The following is a 19,862-nucleotide window of genomic DNA, read 5'->3' as shown; positions in this document are numbered from 1 at the left end:
TCCAGTCAGGGGGCCCTGGTGAGGAGGAGGACGTCTGGACTTTGTGCTCGGCCTGCTGTCTAATGAAGCTGTGTCACGTCAGGCCACGAGGAAGAAATCATTACTGCTGTGCTGTTAAATGGTCGCTGTAACGCCAGGTCTCACGCACCAGGTCACCTTGTGGTTGCATGGTTTTTAGTGTGCTGCCTTTGATATAATCTTATCGAAACCAAAACTGATAGTATGAAAAGGTTAGATTTGAACACTCAGATATTTTTAACTTTTTATTTTAAAAAAATGTCTCATTATCCTTGGTCAAATTATTTTTCTAACAGTTCTTATTTCAGTGTTAAAGATGGGTCATGTAGCCAAATGGCCATCTAATCCTGCGATGTTAAGACCCTTGTCTTAGCGAGGCATCCAGTGGTGAAAATGGCTTGTTGGTCCTCCAGTGGAGGGCGAGAACTTTTCTTCTTCGCTGTGGTGCGTCAGCTGTCTGTCAGGCCCCAGCAGGGGCCTCCTGGGGACCCGGGCCCAGGAGTGACAGACAGTGTGTCTCGGGTTCCATCTATCTTTCTCTGAACCTGTTCTGACTTACTCCATTTTGTGGGTAAACTCAGTAGGTTTACTGCAGCTTATAATTAATGCATAAATTTGGGCTACAGTTTTTAGAAATTCTCATTCCATGCATTTAACAAGAATGTATCCATAATGAAAATGTCTTCTGAATGCCAGTTTTCTATTGGGTGCATGTCATTTTCCTAGGTAAATTGCCAGGGACACTTGAACATCCAGAAAAGGAAATTACTTAAATCCGTGCCGGTGGTCTTTCAGTATTTTGTAAAACGATCATCTTCCCTTGAACCCCACAGGATTGATCGATTTTGTACGGTTTGGTATCTCACTTTGCAAACGTTGTTACCCTTTCTAACTTTTACTAAAGCGAAAGCACAAAGAAAAGCATAAAGAAAACCAGAAAGCCGTCACTAGTGTGGGAAAGAACATGAACCCGACTCTGTCTCTCAATGTGTGTGTGTGTTTTCTCTGACTTTTCCTGACGCTACTGGCAAGGCCTGTTTGTTTACAATCATTTTGTATTCATGTCTACAGGGTTTGTCAGTACTCATCAAAGCCAAATCCAATTAAAAAAAAAAAAAAACCTGTGGTCTTTGCCCTCAAATTTATACTTGATCTTGACTGTCAGCCTATGTACAAATACACCTCTTTGGGGACTATTATAATGCATCCAGGGTTAGCTGATGGGGCGAGGGAGAGGCGTTTGAAAACAAGTGTCTTCAGGCACCTGTCCTTCCTTCTTTTGTGCATCCACTGCCCAGGGCCAGTGAGGGGGTGCGTGGCAAGTCCTCCTGCCCCGCAGCTGCTCACAGATGCCCTTGATGCCAGGCCTGAAGCGTCTGCTCCTCAGGCCTCGACCTGTGAGGATGGCCGGGGGCACCCCCACCCAGCTGCACCCGGAGAAGTGCCTGCCACTGTCTGTCTTCCCCACGAAGGCCCTCTTCTGCTGGGGGTCAGCATGGCCTGCCCTGGACAAGCATGTTCCCCGAACAACAGACTCCTCGTTTGTGGTTTGGATCCCAGACATGTCCACAGAGGGTCACTTAACACATAAAATAACACCTGAGACAGCAATGAGGCCCGCCCCCCCACACACACACACACATGCTCCTGACCTGTCTCAGCAGCCGGACCTGAGTTCTGTCATAAGATGCCTGTGTGTCCGTCCATTGTTCCAGCGACCAGGGTTTGGAGTCAGGCTCTTGCCGTTGTACATGGACCTCAGACATCGGCTCAGGTTTCCAGGCTGCACTTGATACAGTCGGGCCTCCCACCCTGCACCCCTGTGGTGAATGCAGGGTCTGTGTCCTCAGGACACCCACGCCTGGCTGTCCACCTCTGCCCACATTTTGTTCCCATTCCTTCACGCAAGTGTGGGCACAGGGCCTGGCCTTGGCCCACACACCCCCAAGATGCTACAGACACCAGGAAGCAGGCTTATTCTGAAGGTGCAGGGTTGTCACTTGGCCACCACAACCTAAAGGCGTGCTTAAAACAGCAGTTCTCAGAGTGGGATCTCTGGGGTTCTTAGCATCTCTACTTACAGCTCTGAGCTTGGAGCTGCCAGCCCATGCCAGTGCCCCCACTCAAAGATTTATCTGTTTAGCTCTTTCCAGTCACCTGGGTGCTCAGCATCCCCCTCCCCTCTCCTGTGTGGCAGACAACAGGCCTGCAGGGACCACTCTTCTTAGAAGACAGACCAGGAGTTTCCTGGTGGCCCAGTGGTAGGATTCCATAGCTGGTCAGGGAACCAAGATCTTGCAAGCTGCCATATGGCGCAGCCAGAAAAAAAAACCAAGACTGCAAAATGGTTATTTTTCCCTCCAGTACTGACTGTGTTCTCCATAACAATCACTGGTTCAGCAGATGCTGAGTATCTGCTCGGGTCCAGGCCCTCCTCTGCTGTAGCAGCAGTGAGTGAACAGACAGGTAAGATGCACACCTGTGAGCTGGGCACAAGAGCTCCGTGTGGGAAAAATAAAGCTGGGAGTGGATGCAGTGGGAAGATCCCCTGGAGGAGGGCAATGCAACCTCCTCCATTATTCTTGGCTGGAGAATCTCTGTGGACAGAGGAGCCTGGCGGGCTACAGTCCACGGGGTCACAAAGAGTCTGACACGACTGAGCGACTTTAGAAGATTGCTCTCCGAATTCTCAGAAGGTTCAAAAAGTAGACCTTTTAAGTGTCTACTGAACTTGAAATGCAAAGAAATGAAAAGATCATCTACAAGCTGTTGATAATTTTATTACGTGTCGCAAAGGTTAAGTTGAAACCGAGTTAATGTTTAATGTTTTTCTTCATTTACCTGACGATGCTAGCAAGAAGGTAACATTTGACAGGGACAAAAGAGATGAGCATGTGAAACCATGGTTGGTGAAGAAAGTCTGACCAACAGAAGGAACAGCAGGTACAAAGGTCCCAGTTTCCCTGAGCTCCTAGCTCTCTGAATTCAGAGAGAGCTCTGAATCCCCCCTCCTCCAGGGCATCTTCACAACCCAGGGATCGAACCCAGGTTTCCCGTATTGCAGGCAGAGTCCTTACCGTCTAAACTACCAGGGAAGCCCAAAAGTTAACACATCTGTGAATTCGGAGGGCAGTCTTCCAAAAGTTGGCCAGACCCTCTGAATTCAGAGAACAAGGAGCCCAGGGAAGCCACTCTCAGGACAGACCTGACAAGCCGGTCACAATCAGCCAGGAACTAGGCAGAGTCCCTGGATATAGAGCAAAGGGCTCGGGACAGATTGAGAAGTGTTTCCTCGATAACACAGAAGCTTGGTGAGAGCAGGGTATTGGAGCTGGGACCCCCGCCCATGCCTCGAGGGCTGGCTTCATTAGGTCAGCAGTCGCCCTGCACGTCCCAGTGGTAGCCCATGTGGCTTAGAGATTAATCCACCCGCTAATGCAGGAGATGCGGGAGACACAGATTTGATCCCTAGATCAGGAAGATCCCCTGGAGAAGGAAATGGCAACCCACTCCAATATTCTTGCCTGGGTAATCCCATGGACAGAGGAGCCTGGCGGGCTGCAGTCAATGGGATCGCAAAGAGTCAGACACAACTAAGAACACACACCCGGCTGGCTGGGAGTGGAGGAGCTTTTCCTCCTAGACGCCGCAGTAACGTTACCTTCCTGCTTCCACAGCTCCAGGGAGCAGTGGGAGGGCCAGGGCTGGTGTAGGTGCTCTGGGGGGTCACATCTTCTAAAACTCAGACAGGGGGTTCTGCCACTCGGTGTAAAAGCCTTGGTCTCCCTCCAGCCCCAGGAGGTGTAGGAGCTACTTCCTGGAGGCTCTCTCTCCTACCAGGCTCTGGTCCCCAGCTTCCTGGCAGGTCCACCGTGATGCGTCCCCGTCAGAGACAAGGAAGTGGGGCCTGGAGACGCACGTGCAGAGCAGGGGTCTCCTCCCAGTTCACTCGTCTGCAGAGCTGTGGTTCCATCCAGTCCCCCCACACCGCCAAACCCCCACAGCATAGACCCCAGCCCCACTGAGTCAGCCCCAGTGGGTTCGAGCTCGCTGGGAGGCACCAGTGCAAAGAGCAGCATCAGCCCCAGGCCCTCGAAACAGAACATCAACAAACGCACTGACCTGAGTCGACCCTGGCTGCAAACCCACAAAAGCAAAGCGGTTTTCCTCAGCTCTGCATCCACCAGGTCCAGGCCGGAGAAATCCCGCCAGCGCCCTCGGCCTTCCTTTCAGCCTTTTAAGTTTCTGAGCTACATGAGATAAAGGTCCTTTGACTTTGGCTGCCTAAATCAGGCACTGAAGTGCCAAGTAACTTCAGTTGTTTCCGACTCCTTGTGAATCCATGAGCTGCAGCCCACCAGGCTCCTCTGTCCATGGAATTCTCCAGGCAAGAATACTAGAGGGGGTCCCCATGCCCTCCTCCAGGGGATCTTCCCGACCCAGGGATGGAACCCGCGTCTCTTACATCTCCTGCACTGGCAGGTGAGTTCTTTACCACTAGCACCACCTGGGAGTTACGCTAGAGCAGAACAAACAGCCCTACAGACATCCTGAGATCCGCTGTCTGGACTGACCTGACAATGACATTAGCTGCAAGTTTATGTTCTTTGGGACAGAACCCTCTCAAGTGATGGACAACGTGACATTTTAGCCAAATGCTCCAGCCTGCTCTGCCAGAGATTGACACTGTCTGCACACACATCACCGCGGTCCCCAGACTGAAGGAGATCTCCAGCATTCTCTCACACAAATCCATGATCAGACTCCCCCTAATGGCCCCCACACATGCTGTTTTTAACCAGGACATCAGTGACCATACGTGTCCTTCGCTTGTTGTGTCATAAAGGTTCGTACACTGCAGCATCTCCTCCCTTTTTTCTCATGACATTGCATTTGGGAAGAGTGCCTAACCTTGACCTGCAAGCCCCGGGGTGAGGACTGTGACTACCCTGGGGTTGGCCTAGCAGGGGTTGTGACCTTTCTGCTTGGTTTCAGGACCCCAAGGTGGAAAGACCAGCAGTCTGACACCCCTGGCATCACTGGCCAGATGAAGCCTCAAATCAATGGGCTAGCTGCTGTGACCTCCATCGTCGCCTTCCAGCTGATACAGCGCTAAGTCACTTCAGTCACGTCCAACTCTGTGACACTATGGACTGTAGCCCACCAGGCTCCTCTGTCCATGGGATTCTCCAGGCAAGAATACTGGAGTGGGTTGCCATGCCCTCCTCCAGGGGAGCTTCCCGACCCAGGGATTGAACCCACGTCTCTTACATCTCCTGCACTGGCAGGCTGGTTCTCTACCACTGGGTCACCTGGGAAGCCAGCTGATACAGAGTGATGCGTTCTTTTCAACTCCAGGAAAGAGTGAGTCCCCCTGGCCCAGCATCAGAACTAGGCCCAGAGCACAGACTTGTTTTCCCTGAGACCTGGGCTCCAGAGCAGCCCAATATGGGCACACAGTCTGGCCCGGCTCTGTGGCTCTGGGGAAATAACCCAAGGAGTCTAGTTCTCACCTGGCCCGGGTGGTGAACCAGGCACCCAGGGGACATAGCAGACATCAACAGGGCATTATGTCCCCAAGAGGTCATGCCTTCTCACACACGAATTATCATCTGACTTCCATCTCTAAGCTGTGGGTATACCTAGGACCTCAGAGGTCCATGAATTCTGGTTTAGCACAGAGGGCAGCAGGCCTGGCCGTGGCTGCCTTGTGTAAGGAGTCGACAGAACCCTGGAATAAACTTGATTATTTTACCAACACCCCGACTGAATATCACTTTTCTGTAAATGAAACATAAGCCAAGTCAATTTTTGTTTAAAAACAGTGGGTGAATTCCCTGGTGGTCTAGTGGTTAGGACTCCACGCTTTCACTGCTGAGGGTCCAGGTTCAATCCCTGGTCAGGGAACTAAGATCCTATAAGCCACACAGCATGGCCAAAAAAGAGAAAAAAAGAAACACAAACACAATACAAATGCAGAGAAGTGATGAGACTTAGCTGTGTTTTCGGAACCTTCAGAGCTTGGTCTGTACACCATGGTATGAGCCTTCTGTAGTGACCCTGCTGGGGGATCAGGCAGGTGAGAGAAGATCACCACTCCCCCGATCAGTGCTCTCTCGCTGAAGAAAGGGCCCTGAAGAAGATGGCAAAGGGGGTGGACCCTCTGTCTCCACTGGGACCACCTTTCCCTTCCTTCCCAGAGGACTGGGAGCTGGGTGGCAGGCAGTCCTGTCCTCACATGACTTACAAAATGAACTGGCCTTTCAACCGGGCACCATCGGCTCCCAGTCTGGCCGAGGAGCCGACCCAAGGTCACCCTGGGAGCTTTTGCGGGATAAAAATCCATATTTTATGGCAAGACAAGAAAAATTTAAACATAAAAGTTCTTCTCTGCCCTCTGGCCTCCTCTCTCCCCCACACTGTGCATCCTGTTTTAGGCATCAACCAAATCTCCCCATCAGCAGGAACACCTGCTCAGCCAGGAAGAGCAACATTCTCCCGGCATCCACAGAACAGTCCTTAGAGATCACATCCCTTCTGGGTCTGGTCAGGGGTCACAGGACCCACCACAATGCCACTCAGACCTGGATTTGTAATCTGTCCATGATACATTGCTTGACGTGCAGCCTCTGTCTCAAAAACCGTATCTAACTATGCTTTGACTTCTGGCTGGTGCAGCGGTCCTCAGAGATTTCTGATGTTGACTTAAAAAGCTGCACACCGTGAGAGTTGTGAGTCCAGTTTTATTTGGGGCAAAAGGACTGCAGCCCGGGAGACAGTGCCTCAGATAGCTCTGAGAGACTGCTCCAGAGAGGCAGGGGTGGCTGGGGGCGGGGGGAGGTCAGTATATATGTGATTCTGGTGAAGAGGGAGTACATGCAACCTAGCACACATCTTTCCAGAAGGTTTCTGCTAGTCACGAGGAACAGTCATCACCATGAAGGATTTTAGTGCTCTCCTAGATATGAGGAAATAAAAGAATTGGGCTTATCCATCAGCAGATGAATGGATAAGGAAGCTGTGGTACATATACACCATGGAATATTACTCGGCCATTAAAAAGAATACATTTGAATCAGTTCTAGTGAGATGGATGAAACTGGAGCCCATTTTACAGAATGAAGTAAGCCATAAAGATAAACACCAACACAGTATACTAACACATATATGTGGAATTTAGAAAGATGGTAACAATAACCCTATATGCAAGACAGGAAGAGACACAGATGTATAGAACAGACTTTTGGACTCTATGGGAGAAGGTGAGGGTGGGATGATCTGAGAGAACAGCATCGAAACATGTATATTATCAGATGTGAAACAGATCACCAGTCCAGGTTGGATGCATGAGACAAGTGCTTGGGGCTGGTGCACTGGGATGACCCAGAGGGATGGGATGGGGAGGGAGGTGGGAGGGGGGTTCAGGATGGGGAACACATGTAAATCCATGGCTGATTCATGTCAATGTATGGCAAAAACCACTACAATATTGTAAAGTAATTAGCCTCCAAATTATAAAAATAAATGAAAAAAAATTTTTTTTAAGAATTGGGCTCATAAAATTGGCTCCTAAAAATATATCTGAGACCTGTCCTGCCAGAGCACAGAGGGCCTCACTTCTGCTCCCCACCCTGAACTCCTCTCAGGGGATATTGGGAGTCGGCAGCTGCAGCAGCACATGTTTTAACCCTTGTAGATGGCAAGTGCAATTTGTAGTTGACACCGAGATGCTCTTCCCAGGCTATAACCCTCACATCTGGCTCGAGTAAAATTTCCCACTTCTTTCTCAGGTCAGCTGATTGATTTTTTTCATTGATAGGCTAGAGGAGAAGTGACAGGCAAGGGGCCTCCAGAGTGGGGTCCCCTTCAAGGACACACATTTATGCATCACAGTGCCCTCTGACCTCCTCTGGGATCAGCCACCCAGAGAGGGATATCCCCACGCTTCCCACTCGGACGGGCCTGGCTGCCTGGGGGCTGGTGAGGGCTGGGGCCTTGCAGGGGAGTGGAGGCGGGGCTTGCTCCAGGCGGGGGGCCGGGGCGGGGGTGGACTCTGGCTGACTCAGCCATGCCCCCTCTGCGGTTCCAACTGTACCTTGTCCCTTTCAGGAAGCAGCTCTCATGAGGCCGAGCTCAGCCCGAGGATGTGAGTGACACAGGGGCCTGCGTTCTGACTCAGATCAGCCTCGTGTTTGTCAGATGCCCAAACAGCCCTTTGTTCCCAGGACTTGAGGCCTCTGCAGTTGGTCCTGGCTTTAGTCACGGCCTGCTGACTAAGGCTTCAGACTGTCCATCTGGAATTCCTATCAGTACTTCCTGACCTCAGTTTTAAGAAGAAACATTGAAAGGGGCAGCTCCTGGGCTGCAGGCCTGTTTTACAGGCACCTTCCTTCTGCGCCACTGATGCTTCCACTGCACCCAAGTCCTGCACCGAGGCTCACCCTGACCGTGACGTTGAAAAGGCAGTAGATTCTGGCTCAGACTTAATTCCAATAACTGACTTCTTGTTCGTGAGAGGAAACACTGGAGCAATTCTGGAGATGCAGTTTATTTTTAACACAGTAGAGCCGGCAACTGTATCTTAAATAATGGGTGAGGGAAGACGTGCTGAAATCTGCCAATAAAATCGTGGCAGAGAATGGGGGTAAGACCCGCAGGACTCGGGTGTTGTGCCCGAGTTTTTCCCGAGGTGGACAGACTCCCCTTCTTTGCCTTCAGAGCTGTCAACCTCCCCACCTTCCATCACAGCCCCACCTACCCTATTCTAACCACACAGCTCCCCATCTGTTCCCCAAACATGCTCTGCTCTGTACCCACCTGGTTCATGGGGATCCCTTGGCTAGACAGCCTTCCCGCCCTTCCCGACCAGTTCTGAATCCCTGGAGCACATGGGAATGCACCGTGAGCTCTCTGGGCACCTCCCAGCTGAGCATTCTGTGAACTGTTCAGATAGATGCATCTCAGATGACATCTGTGAGCCCCGAGAGCCCATGGAGTTAACCTGGGCATGTGTCCAGCACTCAGATCTTCCATTTCATCCCCTGTATTATCAACCCTATGTTATACTTTGAATTGTGTCCCCAAAATGAGGCTGAGGTCCTGACCCCAGCACCCGTGTATGTGACCTGATGTGGAAACAAGGTCTTTGCCAACAATCAAGGTAAGATGAAGTCGTCAGGATGGCCCCTACTCCATCATGGCTATGTCCTTATAAAGAGGGGACATTTGGACCCAGGCAAGGCACATGGGGAGACGCCATGTAAAAACGAAGGCAGTGATCAGAGTGACGCTTCTAGAAGCCAAAGAACTCCTGAAGACTGCCAGCACAACACCAGGAGCCTGGAACAAATTCTCCCTGAGTCCTCGGAGGGAACCAGCCCTGCCCTCACCTTGAACCTGGACATCCAGCCCCCAGACTATGAGAGAACAAATCTCTGCTGTCAGCCACCTGGCTTGTAGCACTTTGTCATAACAGCCTGCAAAACTACAGACCTCACTTTTACAAATGAGGAGACTAAGGCAGAGGAGGTGGTAGAAGCTATTAGGTGGTGTGGCTAGTTTTGAACCCAGACTGTGGCATAACTGTCTATCAGCTTTCCGTCTTAATGGAGATTTGCTGAAATGTATCAGAACAAATTTCATTGCATTTGGGATGGAGTCAAATTCAGGAGGTGAGCTTCTTAGGATCCCGTGTCTGATGGGGAGTTATTTCTGAATAAAATACCTCCCTTGTCAGACCAAGGCTTCCTTATGACAAAACCTGAACACCTCCCTCTTGAAACGAACCTGCAATGTTCACATATGTTTACGCCCTGCCTATAATATAAAGGAGAAATACATTTATAATCACATCAACTTCTTTCAACACATGCATGCCTGAGTGAGGGCCCGGCTTGGGCTGACACATAAAGCCTTCAAAACAAATGGGGCTTCCCTGGCGGTCCTGTGGTTAAGAATCCACCTTGCAATGCAAGGATCCCCAGTTCCATCCCTGGTCCCGAAAGGTCCCACATGCTTCGGAGCAAGTGAGCTCAGGCAGCACAACTACCGAGCCTGTGCTCTAGAGCCCAGGAGCTACAGCTACGGAGGCCCGTGTGCCTAGAACCCATGCTCCACAACAAGAGAAGCCATCGCAAAGAGAATCTCATGGACTAAAACAAAGAGTAGCCCCTGCTTGCAGCAAGTAGAGAAAGCCTGCGTGCAGCAACAAAGACTCAGCACAACCAAAGCATGAAAGCTAATAATAATAATTACAAAACCCAGAGACATGGGTGCACAGAATGGGATCCACACAAGTCCCATCTGATGCTGCCATTGGAAACATGATTTTATGAAATGGTGAGCAGCTCTAGGTAAAGGTCAGAACAAAGCAAAGTGTAATCTTCTGTCAATTTGCATGGCATTTGCACTCCTGGAAAATAATGTTAACACCCTGCAAAAATGTCTCTATGTTTATACTGGTCAGCTTGGGAAGCCAGAACAGAATACCACAAACAGAATACCACAAACAGTGTCTTAAACCACAAAGGCTTACATCTCACAGTTCTGGAGGCTGGATGTCTAGGGTCAGGATGTCGCCACAGACAGGCTCTGGGCGAGCCCCTCCTCCTGGCTTGTGGATAGTCATCCTTTCCTGTGTCCTCACCTGGTAGAGGTGAAGAAGGAATTCATAGGGCCTGGACTCCATCTCAGGCCTGTCCGTGCTGGCCGTGCTCGGCTGCCTCTCCAGCGGACTCTGAACTCTCTGCTTAGTGCCTGTGGGGACAACAATGGAAGGATAAGACCCCCTCCAGACAGGGGAATCTTGAAGATCACATCCAGGCTACTCATTGCCTAAGAGGAAGCATACCATAATCACCCCTGTCTCCGGACAGGTCATAAACTTTTTTCGTATCTATCAGGATGTAATCACAGGCTTATCGATTATTAACTGGTTGGAATGTAACTGCGAGCTTATTGACTATTGACTGTTTAGACACGTACACATGGGGTAGGTGGTGGGTCTGGACACGTACGCATGGGGTATAAAAGATTTTCACAAATGCTGGACGGGGTCCTTGGCTAAGAGGAGACTCTGCCTTGGGCCCGCCGGCGTAATAAACTGCACTCCACTATCTGCATTGTCCTTCTGAGTGAGTCTGTTTCCCGGAAAGCGTGACTATAACAGAGGGAGTGGTGATAAGAGCACCAATCCCATAGGATCAGGGGCAGCACCCTTATGAACTCGTTTAATCTTACTGTCTCAGTCCAAATACAGAACACGGGTTTCAGCACCTCCACATGTGGATCTGAGGGACACAGTTCAGTCCACAGCTGTGCTTAGGTATAAAACACATTTAGGATCTAAGTTGTGTGTGTGTGTGTGTGTGTGTGTGTGTGTGTATGCTAAGTCACTTCAGCTGTGTCCAACTCTTTATGATCCTATGGGCTGTAGCCCACCAGGCTCCTCTGTCCATGGATTCTCCAGGCAAGAGTACTGGAGTGGGTTGCCTTTCCCTTCTCCAGGGGATCTTCCCAACCCAGGGATCAAACCCAGGTCTCCCGAATTACAGGCGGATTCTTTACCAGCTGAGCCACAAGGGAAGCCCACTTAGTTCCACATACATATACATTTTTTCATTATGGTATATTCCAGGATATTGAATATAGTTCTCTGCGCTATACCGTAGGACCTTGTTTATCCATCCTATGTACACTAGTGCACACCTACTAATGCCAAAGGTCAAGTCCACCCCTCCTTCACCCCCTCCCACTTGGCAACCACAAATCTGTTCTCTGTGATTCTGTTGCTGCTTCATAGATGTGTTCGTTTACATCATATTTTAGATTCTACATATAAGAGATATCATATGGTATTTGTTTTTCTTATTTCACTTAATATGATAATCTCTGGGCCCATCCATGTTGCTGCAAATGGTATTATTTCTTTTTTTTTTTTTTTTTAATGGCTGAGTAGTATCCCCTTGGGGCTTCCCCAGTGGCTCAGCAGTAAAGAATCTGCCTGTAATACAGGAGATGAAGAAGACATGGGTTCAATCCCTGGGTCAGAAAGATCTCCTGGAGGAGGGCATAGCAACCCACTCCTGTATTCGTACCTGGAGAATCCCATGGACAGAGGAGCCTGGTGGGCTCCAGTCTACGGGGTTGCAAAGAGTCAGACACAACTGAAGTGACTTGGCACAGCATAGCACATCCCACTGGGCTTTCCTGGTGGCTCAGTGGTAAAGAACCCGCCTGCCAGTGCAGGAGATTCCGGTTCAATCCCTGCTCCAGGAAGATCACCTGGGGTAGGAAATGGAAACCCACTCCAATATTCTTACCTGGAGAACCCCGTGGACAGAGGAACCTGGTGGGCTGCAGTTCATGGGATCACAGAGTTGGATACAACTTAGTGACTCAACAGCAAATATTCCATTATATTTTTGTGCCACATTTTCTTTATCCACTCATCTATCAACGGACATTTAGGTTGTTTCCATGTCTTGCCTTTCCTTTTGTTAATAATGGGTGGTTTCACTCCCTTTTCTTTGGCTGAGCACTTGTAGTTGAATTCATGTAGCTTAAACAAAACTCTATTCTTGTGAAACAGTAACAACTTAAACATCCATTAACTGGGACTAGGATGTGTTGAAGAAAAAAACTGAATATGCATCCATTCAAGTAAAATATAGTCATGAGAAATGATGATATAAAATAATTACTGATATGGAAAGATGCACACCAGCATACATGAGTCTGAGCAGGCTCCGGGAGTTGGTGAAAGAAAGAGAGCCTGGCGTGCTGCAGTCCATGGGGTCGCAAAGAATTGAACACGACTGAGTGACTGAACTGAACTGATACATCAGTGAAAATGGCAGGATATAAAATAGCGTGAGACGGACTTCCCTCGTGGCACAGTGGCTGAGACTCTGCACTCCCAGTGCTACAGGCCCAGGTTGGATCCCTGGTCAGGGAACTGGATCCCACATGCCGCAGCTAAGGGTTCACATGCTGCAACTAAATATCCCACATGTCACAACTAAGACCCGGCACAGCCAAAAATAATAAGTAAATATTTAAAAAATAGCACAAGAGATCTGACTCTTCTACCCTCTTTTTTTTTCTTTTTTGCCACACCACAAGGCACTTGGGATTTTAGTCCCTGACGAGGGATTGAACCCAGACCCCTGGCAGTGGGAGAGCAGAGTCCTAACCACTAGTCCACCAGAGAATCCCCTGATTCTTTAAAAAAAAAAAGTGGGGGGGAACATAAAAATTCTAGATTTACATCAAAATATTATCAATGGGTCATAGAATTGCACACAATTTTTATTTATAAGCTTGTGTTACTTTCATTCATAGAGCTTGTTTGTTTAGAATAGTTCTGACAGTAGAGAGAATTTCCCCATACTCCCTTGCACATACAAGGGTTCCCCTATTATTAACCTCTGGAATTAGTGTAGCATTTTGTTACAATTAATGAACCAGGGTTATAACACTGTTATTAACTAAGTTCTTGATTTACAATAGGGTTCACTCTTGGTGTTGGACATTCTGTGGATTTTGATAAATTTGTGATGATACATGTCCACCACTGATAGTCTCATACAGAGACTAAAACCGCCCTGTATTCTGCCTATTCACCCCTCCCCCTTCCCACCCTTGGCCACCACCAACTTTCTCTTCCTACCCTGTAGTTTTACCATTGCCAGAACATCATTTAGTTAGAATCACATACTTTGTAGCCTTTTCAGATTGGCTCCTTCCACTTAGCAATGTGCCTTTAAGTTTCTTCCATGTTTTTTGTTTAACTTCTGAATAACAGCCCACTCTGTGGACTGACCTCACTTTGTTAATGGCTAATTCATCTACTGTGGGTGTCTTGGTTGTTCCCATTGCTGACAACTGGAATAATAACTGGAATAAATCTGTTATGAATGTCTGTGTACAAGTTTTTGTGTGAACCTAAGTTTTCCACTTACTAGGTAAGTATCAAGGACTGCAATCACTACATTGTGTGGTAAAACTATGTGTAGCTTTATTAAGCTTTATTAGCCAAACTGTGTTCCAAAGTGACTATACCATTTTAATTCCCACCAGCAAAGAATGACTTCCTATTGCCCCACACCCTCATCAGCACTTGGTATTGTCAAGGCTCCAGGCTTTAGCTGTCTTAACAGGTGATATTGTTTTAATTTGCATTCCCTGATGGCATACAATGTTGAGAAGTTTTCACATGCTTATCTGCATATCTTCTTTGGTGAGGTGTCTGTTCAGATCTTTGGCCCATTGTTAATTGGAGTGTTTATTTTCTTACTATTGAGTTTCAAGAATTCTTTGTGTATTTTGGACGCTGGTTCTTTATCAGTGTTTTATAAGATGTAAAGATTTTATTTGGTGGTGGGACACTACACAATGACACTCAGACAAATGAAAGACAGGACTCTGTTACTCAGAGCAGCAAACAAGAGACAGCTGCCCTGCAGGGCCACACAGACGATGGAGACATCAGTAGACTGATGTGATGAAGGAGGGACTCACTGAACTTGAAGATATGTCAGTAGAGACCAACTCAAACACATAGAGAAAAAAGAATGAAAAACAATGAACAGAAGAGCCAAGAACTGTAAGACAATGGAATACATATTGTGGAAATTGTTGGTTTAGTCGTGTCCAACTCTTGCGGCCCCATGGACTCTAGCCTGCCAGGCTCCTGTCTATGGGATTCTCCAGAAAAGAATACTGGAGTGGGTTGCCATTTCCTTCTCCAGGGGATCTTCCTGACCCAGGAATTGAATCCAGGTCTCCTGCATTGCAGGCAGATTCTTTATGGACTGAGCTATGAGGAAAGCCCATATATGGAAATCAGGAGATGAAAGGCAGAGGAATAATGACTGGATGAAATGACTGGAATAATGGTGGCTGATAACTTTAGAAAATCAACAACAGACATCAAACTACAGATCCAAGGAGCTAAGAGAACACCAAACAGGATAAATGCCAAAAAACCTCTATACTCAGGCATATCATATTCAAACTGCAGGAGATCAAAGACAGAGAAAAGCTTAAAGAGGACAGAGGGAAAAACCACCTTACCTATAGAGGCACAAGGACCAGGATTACATCTGAGTGTCCTCAGAAACCACGGGAACAGGAGGGTGGAATGAAATAGTCACCGTGTTCAAAGAAAAACCACTAAAGAGATCCATATCCAGTGAAATAAGCAAAACCTGAGGGCATTTGTTGCCGGTAGACCTGCCTTGCAAGAAATGTTATTTATTTATGCATGTGTTTCTTTTTGGCTGTGCTGGGTCTTCCTTACTGTGAGAGCTTTTCTGTCGTTGGAACCAGCCAGGAACTACTCTCTCCACTCCAGTGTTCTTGCCTGGAGAATCCCAGGGACAGGGGAGCCTGGTGGGCTGCCGTCTATGGGGTCGCACAGAGTCGGACACGACTGAAGCGACTTAGCAGCAGCAGCAGCAGCAGGAACTACTCTCTAGTTGCGGTGCACGGGCTTCTCGCTGCGGTGGCTTCTCTTGTGGCACACAGGCTCTAGAGCACAGGCTCAGCAGTCGTGATCCATCGGCTTAGTTGCACCTCAGCATGTGGGATCTTCCCGGATCAAGGATCGAACCCGTGACTCCTGAACTGGCAGGTGGATTCTTTACCACTGAGCCACCAGGGAAGCCCAAGAAATGCTAAGGGAAGTTCCCTGGGGATCAGCTCAGAAGCATTGCTGGATCTTTTCTTCCTCTCCTCACCTGAGACAGCAAGTTGGGGGGCTGCCCTCCCTGTCAATCAGGCAGGCTCAGGAAGAAAAAGAGAAAGAAAACATTGTTTTGGAAGAATGACCTCCCCTGTGTATCTATTTTCTTCTGGATTTCTCTTTGAAGCATTCAGTTTTCTTCTTTTTGTTTTGCTTAGAATGTCATTTAAAAAAATTTTTTAAACCCAACTTTATTCAGATTTTTTAAAAAATATTTATTTATTTATTTGACTGCTGTGGGTCTTAGCTGTGGCATACAGGATCTCAGTTGCAGCATGTGGGATCTAGTTCCTTGATCAGGGGTTGAACCCAGGCCCCTTGCACTGGGAGCGCAGAGTCTTAGCCATTGGACCACTGGTAAAGTCCCTAAAAACAATTATTGAAATATTCACCTGATAGAGTTCACCTATTTAAAATGTACATTTTAATAATTTTTAGTACATTCATAGAACCATGCAATCCTAGAATAACCTAGTTTTAGAAATTTTTGGCATAACCCTCCAAAATCCTGTCCTTACTTGTCATCACTCCCGTTCTCCGCCCAAACCCTAGCCGTGAGCAACCACTCATCTGCTTGGTGTCTCTAAGGACCCGTAGAGTTGCCCACTCTGGATGTTTCATAGGACTGCAGTCCCGCAGTGTGTGACCTTGTGACAGGCAGTGGTGTTGTCTGGGGAACAAAACCATCTGCTTCCTGCCTGCTCAGTCTGCTCTGAGGGGCAGGGCCTGGCTGGCCCAGCTCTGTCTTGGCATGACCCTCACCCAGAGGCATGGTGGCTTGCACACGGCTGCTGAGCTCCTGGTCCCTCCTGGGCAGTGCCCAGCTGAGCTGGAGAGTCCTGCTCACAGACATGTAGGTCACAGGGGCATCACCTGGTGCTGCCTGCCCGGGAAGCTCTGAGGGTGCCCTGGAGAGCTGGACAGCAGGAGAGTCAGCAGAGGTCAGAGGAGGAAGGTGGAAGGCCAGCGGAGGCCAGGCTGAAGCATCCTCTGAGAGAGGCAGGAAGAGGGTGGGGAAACCAAAGGGATGGAGGTTAGGGATGCAGCCCCTGTGATGACATCTGGGTGCCCCTCCATCCTGGGGCCTCACAGCAGAGAGACCCTCTGGGGACTGGCTGCCCAAGATGAGCAGGCATGACTTAGCGTGGTCCAAGCACCAGGCCACTCCAGCTGGGAGCTTCTGGTTGGCATGGTGGTGTCCTGGCCCCACTCCACCTGCCCAGCACCTGGGTGAACCAGAACCCTGGCCATACCTCTTCTTGTATGTTTGGTTCTCGGTGAACATTATGTTTTAACCCCCTTGGCTTGTCACTGCATTTGTTTCACTAAAATCTGATGTGTCAGCTCCTAGAGTGGGGAATTTGCCTTCATGCTATTTGATAATGCATTGAGCTTGCTTGTCCATTTTTTCCTATGGTAAAGTATACAAAATTTAAACTTTCCACTTGTAAGTGTCCAGCTCGGTGGTATTAAATACAGTCATAATGCTGTGCAGACATCACCACAGTTCCTCTCCATGCCTCTTTTCATCTTTTGTTTTTCAGTGTTTAGTTTTTGGCTGCAGTCTCTCATTTGCAGCACGTGGGATCTCATCATTGCAGTGGGAGGGCTTTGATCTAGGTGTGGCACACATCTTATGGCATGTGGGATCTTGGTTCCCCACCCAAGGATCAAACCCAGGTCCTCTGCACTGGAAAGCAGATTCTTAATCAGGGGGCCACTAGGGAAGTCCCAATTCTCTTCATCTTGTAAACTGGAAACTCTATACCCATTAAATACTAACTCTCCATTCCCATCCACGTAGGTCCTTGCACCCACCGATCTACTTTCTGTCTCTATGATTTTGACTAATCTCAGTACCTCAGGTAAGTAGACTCATATAGTATTTGTCCTTTTGTGGCTGGTTTATATCACTGAGCATAATGTTCTCAAGTTTCATCCACACTGTACATGTCAGGATTTCCTTCCTTTTTAAGGTTGAATAATATTGCATTCTATGTACACACCACATTTAGTTTATACAGTCATGCTTTCATGGATATTTCCATTGTTTCCACTGTTTTGTTTTTGTTCAGTCACTAAGTCCTGTCTGATTCTTTGCGAACCCATGGGCTGCAGCATGCCAGGCTTCCCTGTCCATCATCATCTCCCAGAGTTTGCTCAAACTCATGTCCATAGAGTCAGTGATGACATCCAACCATCTCATCTTCTGTTGCCCCCTTTTCCTCCTGCTCTCAATCTTTTCCAGCATCAGGGTCTTTTCTAATAAGGTGGCTCTTCACATCAGGTGGCCAAAGTATTGGAGCTTCAGCTTCACCATCAGTCCTTCTAATGAATATTCAGGGTTGATTTCCTATAAGGTGGGCTTCCCTGGTGACTCAGCTGAGAAAGAATCTGCCTGCAATGCGGGAGACCTGGGTTTGATCCCTGGGTTGGGAAGATCCCCTAGAGAAGAGAACTGCTAACCATTCCAGTATTCTGGCCTGGAGAATTCCATGGACTATTCATGGTGTCGCAGAGTCAGACATGACTGAGTGACTTTCACTTTCTTTTCCTTTAGGATTGACTAGTTTGATCTCCTTGCAGTCCAAGGGACTCTCAAGAGTCTTCTCCAGCATCAATTCTTTGGCGCTCATCCTTCTTTATTGTCCAACTCTCACATCTGTACATGACTACTGGAAAAACCATAGCTTTGGCTATACGGACCTTTGTCGGACCTTTTCCACTTTTTGGCTATTGTAAATAATGCCGGCACAGAACATAAGTGTGCAAATACCTGTTTGAGTCTCTGCTTTTAGTTTTTTGGGACATGTACCCAGACATGGAATTGCTGGTCATCTGGCAATCCTATGTTTAATTTTTTTTGAGACTTGCATTTTTTATATCCAGCTGATTGATTTACCCACCCTTCCCTCCATCTAACACCTGACTACCGCTGGCCAGGCATAGTATGGATGCCAGGGTATAGGATAGCACTGGCCTCTGCCCTAATGGAGTTACAGTCTAGTGGGAAGAGCTGATTTTACTAACCAGCAGCATTTATTGTGTGCCCCACGTGTATCATCTCAAGTGCTTGCATGTATGCTAAAGTCACTTCAGTCATGTCCAACTCTATGTGACCCCATGGACTGTAGCCTGCCAGGCCCTTCTGTCCATAGGATTCTCCAGGCAAGAATACTGGAGTGGGTTGCCATTCCTTTCTTTAGAAGATCATCCCAACTTAGGGATTGAACCCGAGTCTCTTACATCTCCTTGCATTGGCAGGCGGGTTCTTTACCACTAGTGCCACCTGGGAAGCCAGTCAATATGTTGTGTTAGTTGCTTCAGTTGTGTCCCACTCTTTGTGACTCCATGGACTGTATCCCCCCAGGCTCCTGTCCATGGGATTCTCCAGGCAAGAATACTGGAGTGAGTAGCTGTTCCCTTCCTCAGGGGATCTTTCAGACCCAGGGATCGAACCCAGGTCTCCTGCATTGCAGGCAGATTGTTTACTGCCTGAGATACCAGGGAAGCTCCAGTGAATGTGATTCCCCTGGAAATATGCCCTCGGAATGCTGTTATTACCCATGTTTTCCAGATGAGGCGCTGCTGAGCTGAGGGTGCACCTTGGCCAGCACATTCCTTAATAAGCACCATAAGAGGGGGACCGGTAGCTCTTGTGGCCTCTCCTGCTGCATGAGCAGGTCTGGATGAGCCCTGGGCTGAGCACTGACTCGTTTAGTGTGATTATCAGAAGCACCCAGAAGACCAATACATCTTTTTTTAAATTAATTAATTTTTATACATTTAGTTTTGGGCGTGCCCTAGCTTTCTCTACTTGCGGCGAGCAGAGGCCACTCTCTAATTGTGGTGCACCAGCTTCTGACTTTCATGGCTTCTCTGGTCATGGAGCAGGGCTCCAGGGCACTCGCGTTTAGTTGTAGCACACAGGCTTAGTTGCCCTTTCAGCATGTGGAATCTTCCCAGACCAGGGATTGAACCCACGTCCTCTGCATTGGCAGGCGGTCCAGTGGCTACTGGACCACCAGGGAAGTCCCCTCATACCTCTTCAGTAACTTGGTTCAGACATGCAGGTTGGAGCCGGGTGGCCATGGTGGGT

General features: G+C 48.4%; 1 non-coding gene across 1 annotated transcript; it reads left to right on the top strand.

Moving 5' to 3' along the window:
• Nucleotides 1–5,852: 5,852 nt before the first annotated feature.
• On the top strand, nt 5,853–5,925 carry TRNAE-UUC. The gene has a single exon. It is a non-coding gene; the product is annotated as a tRNA-Glu (tRNA).
• Nucleotides 5,926–19,862: the final 13,937 nt, after the last annotated feature.

This window comes from Cervus elaphus, chromosome 19 (assembly GCF_910594005.1).
Source record: "Cervus elaphus chromosome 19, mCerEla1.1, whole genome shotgun sequence".
Lineage (NCBI taxonomy): Eukaryota > Metazoa > Chordata > Mammalia > Artiodactyla > Cervidae > Cervus > Cervus elaphus.
The sequence above is the reverse complement of the archived record's forward strand: the minus strand, read 5'-3'. Positions and strand labels throughout refer to the sequence as shown.